The sequence below is a fragment of the Salarias fasciatus genome, chromosome 3 (genome assembly GCF_902148845.1).
Source record: "Salarias fasciatus chromosome 3, fSalaFa1.1, whole genome shotgun sequence".
Taxonomy (NCBI): domain Eukaryota; kingdom Metazoa; phylum Chordata; class Actinopteri; order Blenniiformes; family Blenniidae; genus Salarias; species Salarias fasciatus.
This window is the reverse complement of record NC_043747.1, coordinates 10,111,319-10,117,318: the sequence shown is the minus strand read 5'-3', so window position 1 is coordinate 10,117,318 and position 6,000 is coordinate 10,111,319.

Genomic DNA, 6,000 nt, shown 5'->3' with positions numbered 1-6,000 from the left:
CAGGTTTTCATGTCTTTGACGAGTTGATTGGTGTCATCTGGTTTCAAAGATAAGCAGATTTATGTATCATCTACATAACAGTGAAAATTAATGGAGTGTTTCCTGATGATATTCCCTCCAGGAAGCATGTTTAATGTGAAGAGTATAGGTCCTGGGACAGAACCCTGTGGAACTCCATGTTCAATTTTAGTCTGAGTTGATGAGACACTGTTTGCTAAATATGATTGAAACCAGCTTAATGCTGAACCTTTAATACCAATAATATATTCTAGTCCCTGTAGCAGGATGTTATGATCAATGGTATCAAATGCAGCACTGAGATCTAACAGGACCAGAACAGAGACCAGACCTTTATCTGAGGCTGTGAGAAGATCATTAGTAACTTGAACCAGAGCTGCCTCTGTGCTGTGATGAGCTCCTGACTAAAAACCTGACTAAAAAGACTCAAATAGGGCGTTCTTATATAAATAGCTAAGTTATCGCTGCCACATAATAAGTGTCATAATACTTCCACCAAATCATGCATATTTATTTTCCTTTGAGAGTAACCAATATTATAATACCAGAGTCTGCTAATCAATATTAGTGACAATATTCACAGTTACAAAAGGCAAACATACATATTCCATCCCATCTTGCCAATTTCCATTCACAATAATAAAAATATGCAAATCTTTGGGGAAATAACTATAAAGAGATATTATATAAATATAACAACACACTAAGCTTCTATCTAATAAACTCCCCAAATAAACATACAATGGGAAATGAGCACCCCTTGATATAACAAAATGCCACAATTTTTTCCCCATGCTTTTGAGTCAAAATGTGATCCCAACTCTCATATGTAGGCTAATCTTCATTCTTATCGCATTAATATTAGCACCAACACTTAACCAGTTCTCACTTCATCCGCCAACTATAACTAATGTTTTCTAGACAAAACTGTCTAATGTTTGACAATTTTGACAAACCATATCGAATGCAATGCGTGATAATTTACAGACAAAAAAATTAAGGAAAGTTAAAAATGAAATTATTCACAGGTTAAAAGGAGAACGTGTTTGAACAGTAGGAATGATTACAACAACTCAACCGACTTGTTCCATAAATAGAGTTATTTTTGAAGGACACAAACAAGTGGTGCACATACAAAACTAGGATAAAGGAACCAACAAGAGAGCTGCACAAAGGTTTATTCAAAAAAATTGAGTGCCAGAATTTGAAAATAAAGTGGACAATAAATTGAGAAGCTCAATATGAATGATGTCTGTTCTGTTCCCATCTGCTGCCTGTTTACGGAGAAAAACAACTACTTCCATATAGTGGCTTGTGTAGATTTTGCACATGATGGAGCTTGACGACCACAAGCCTTCAAAGAATAAGTGAACAAATAAAAAAGTCAACAAATGATAAAGTATTCTGCTTTAACATCCAGTGAACAAAATATTATTTAAATCCCTAAATGCATTATGGTACAGAAAAAACAAATGTACAGGGATTTCCGCCAATGCTTGAACAATTTCTAGTTTTAAAAAGCTGGTGAATTTAATAGAAAAGATTCCTAAAAAAAAAAAAGGAAAACAGCAAATAAACTGTCAATCACAGTATGAGGAACTTGTTGAACAGCTTGAGCTCAAACGTCAGGGGACTCCTCTGATACTGCACTTACTGTGCAAGTTCTGTTAAATACTCTTCCAGGATAGAGCAGCCTAAAGGAGATGAAGAGCATAATTTGAGATGAAAATCTTCAACAGGGGAATTTGGAGGTAATCCTGCTGAGAGAGATGCAGTGGATTTAGTTCATGGATGGGCAACTGTGATCATTGTGAGAGGCATAAAAATGCAATGGCCGTTACTGCGGAGGGAAATTATGACCAATCGCTTCTATCACACGATTAAATAAAACATGCAGTGAGTGATTAAATGAAACGATCAAACTGCTTCCACTTTGACAGATGAAGCCAGCAGACTGTCTATATCAAAGCTAAACTGTCACAATATCAGTGAAAGTACTTTTTATCCTATGCAATAGCAAGGTATGACAAGAAGGAAGAAACCTTAAGAGAGCTACAGGTTAACCTTGAGCAGAAATTGGAACCGAAATCCCAGAAACTTCAATATCTTTATATAAAGATGGGCCTTCACTGAAAATACCACAACTTCAAAATATCAAAGGTTGAATTTGGCTTGTTACGTTCTCACTGTAAGCCCATACACTATCTGCCACTACAGGATAGTAAAAATGAATTGAGCTCTTGAGCATGAACAAATATTCCCTCTTTTGCAACATGAACTGACCAGTTTTGACGAAAGTTAGATTTCATTTTCTTGCAGGAGGCTCGAGCTGCAAATGCAAGCGTTTATCCATTAAGTCGTGTGTCTGATATATTAGTCCTGATATGTTGTGTCACAAAACAGCATTTTTGTCAAGAAAGCTTGGAATCTCATCAATCTGACAGCACGACTTGTGTATTTGAGTCTAAGTCTCCACCTTTCTCTGCACGTGTGCGTGCTTGTGTTTTCGGTCCTTCGAGTTGAGTTCATGCAGAGCGAGTCTTCAGACTGAATTTAGCCTGGCCCCGGTGGAAGTTAATGCTCGTCCTCCCATCTGCTGTTTTCTAATCATCCCGTTATCTATGAAAAAGGAGAGCGGAGGAATATGCTTGTAGCGTGCAGCAGCCATCTTTTTCCATTTACCCCTTCGCTCTCCTGGCCATTTCACCATCATTTGTGAAATCAGCTGTAGCAGCGGGAGGAGAGTTTGCACAAAATGTACTTCCTGGAGTGTCTATTTCATGCCGAGAGGAGAGGAGACGGCAGCGGCAGCTGAGAGAATAAGTGAGAGAGGGAAAGGTAATGAATAGAACAGTTGGAAAGCTAGCTGGAGATGGCCCCTGAACATTTGTCACTCCAACAGGAGTTGTCTGTGTTGTGAGATTGGATTTTGGTTTATTATTGTTGTTTTGCAAAAAGGGGGTGTCACTGTGTGCTTGAATGCCAGCAGAGCTTCACATGTAAGTGGCGAGGTGCAGTGTTTTAGATGGAGAGAAAAAAAAAAAAAAAAAGAAACCGTGTTCCTACCTTGCTGTGTGTCCTGTGGCATACAGACAATAATATGCGATTCCTGCCCTTTGCTTGCTTCATGCATGAGCAGAGAACGAAAGCAATCTAATCCTGGAGTCTATTCTGTGGGGGGCTATGGTGCAGTCACGCTACCTTATTGTTCCTCTGGGGACCGAAATAGGCAAGTGGTGGCTGTTGGCACATCAAGTCACAGCACTCCAATACATTGTGACTGGCCTTGTGAATACAGATAACCACCACAACACAAGAGTCATACTGGGAACAAAAATCGTGCCAATGAGTCCTGGTCCATGTCAAGTGAGCATTTCCTATTCATTTCACTTGCCATGAAATGGATCAGATTTGCTCATGTCTAAGAGTTAGACAAATGTGGAATTTTTCAGATTTGGGGAAAGTATGACTCACTCGGTTTGTGAATGAATGAACGAAGCTTTATTTCATACATGTAAAAATTAAACAATCAAGGGACCAAATAAAAAAAGAAAAGGACAGAAAAAGAAGAGCATCCATACTGGCTGTCTCTCAGTTAGATGGATGCAGGTTAAATCCCCTGTCGCTGTACGTCAAAGTGTCCTTGAGCAAAATGGACTGATCACCGAGCATACCGTCCTGTTGGAGCACATGGTCAAAAGGTTCTGATTTGTTTTGTACTTTGCAGTTGCATTTCATAACATTTTTGACAGATACCTTGAATAGGTTTCTTCTGGGAAAAAAAAGTCTCCTCCTTAATAAGACTTCCTGTTAGAATGTGAGGAAAAAGTTAGTGTGCTGTAGGATGTCCCCTTCTGTATTGATGTTGCCATAGTAAGTCATTGTACCTGAAATTGTTGATGTTGTCTTGATGTGGTTTTGACACCAGATGCACTTTTTATACATTTCGGTAAGGATTTGAACTATCCTCTCCCACTCGATAGCACTACCAAGGGGGATTAAAAAGAAATAAATAAAACGTAAATGCCTATGATTAGGTTTTTATGACACTTTTAGGAAACTATGCCCCAGTAACTCAGAAAAAAAATGCTGAATTTTGATTGGATTATCTTTGGAAAAATTATTTACCGCCTGTTTCTGTTTTGCCTTCCGTCTGTTTCTTTCCCTGCCCTCGTTTTCTGACTTCCCCTGTTTCCCCTTGTCCCCCCTCTCGCACGAGGAGCCCTTGGCGTGAAGCACCCTTGAGAAAATGAAGGGGGCAAATATACATGTGTGATGTTCAGAACTGGATAATGGTGCACTTGTTCAATGTAATTGGCCTGGAAAAGCGCTGTAATTTGTGACTGGAGAACCCTGACTTGACTTGAGAAAAATGTAAATGTGCAGCAGAGGAGCCCCTTGGTTAATCAGTTCTCACAAAGAGAATACTTTAAGTTCATTAGTGTTCAATTTGCATATTCGCCCTCATAAAGGAAGCACTAATCCCAAATGACATTGCATGCTCCGCTCATAAAAACTGACTTATTTTATATTTTCTCTGCTTGCCCCCAACTGTGATATAGATGTGTGTGTGTGTGTGTGAATACAGCAAAATGAGAAGCCCGTTCATTAATAATTGATCAACTTTGTTTCAAACCCTTTGCTTCATGCATTCTAAAACAATGCATATGCAATGGTATACCTGCTATATAACCCTTTCGAGAAAATATAGAACTTCCTCAAAAATTTACAGCATGTTGTGAAGGGCTGCTTCTCATTTGAAATCACGTCCGCAACACCAATAGCAGCTATTCCAGCACACACAAAAGAAAGATATTATTTCAAAGACAGCAGCAAGTGTCTGTACAGTGAGGCTGGCCATGAAACTGCAACCAAAAGACAAAAGAGTCTGAACAGAGAGAACAACAAGAATGAGGATTGATGCAGTAAGAAAGCTAATTTGCCTCTGATGATGGCCATCAAGACGCTGCATGAGGGAGCTTCAAGGCAGCAAGCAGGAAAGTATTTCATAAAAAGGATTTTCGCCACACTAATGAAAAAAGTAAAAGGTTACATACTTTAGGACTTAATTCTAAGAGTACATTCAAAACGCGTTAACGGATTGTGTTGACTTATCCACACACTGTCGCATAGTCCATCCCTCCCTTTTCATCCGTCCATCTCCAATTTACATAATGGTGCATTTTACATCAGCACCCTTTAGTTTAGCCAATAGGGTGAAATTGTGCGAAAATAAAGCCAACATGCCTGGAAAATCCACAATGCCATTAGGATAAGGTGGCATACGTCCACCTCTGGGTGGAAGTTTGTTGCTCGTGACATTGTGTACTTTCTCCACTATGAGTTGCACATCAAAAGAAGCATCATGAAGACATGTATCAGTCGCACTGGGGTGTAGGATGCTTTTATTGTTTTAAGGCCCAGACATAGCTGCATCGTCTATGAGCTGCAGCCAGGAGTTCAGTACTCCAGATTCATTTTTGAATGTGTTGCTCCAATTCCACTGATCATGCTTTTATTTGCCTTTAGAGTTGCATTACACAACCAATCAACTTAAAAAGATGATTCATCGTCTAGAAAGTACAATATTTTGCAGAGGTTAGCAAGTCTAGAGAATTGACATCTCTAATGTTGCAATGTTGTCCATCAATTCAAAACTTTCTGAAAAACAAAGTTCGGAGTGGACATGTCTGTAATTCTTGATCCAATCAAATCTCTACAGTTCAGACGAACAATACTTGCTTGTCTTTGATAGAAACTGACAATATGATCCAATCCTCACAACTGTTGCAAATATCAGTACCTGTTAATGCAGTTTAACATACTGTAGCTTGTTCAAAAATGAATGAAAGCTGAGTTAAATCTGATCCCCACATAAAGGTTTTTATTCCCCTCTCATGTTGTTGTTTAGTTCACCTCCAGTCATTAGTCTTCTTGTAATTATGAAGCCGACTAGAGAGCCCATTCTGCTTCACTCGTAGA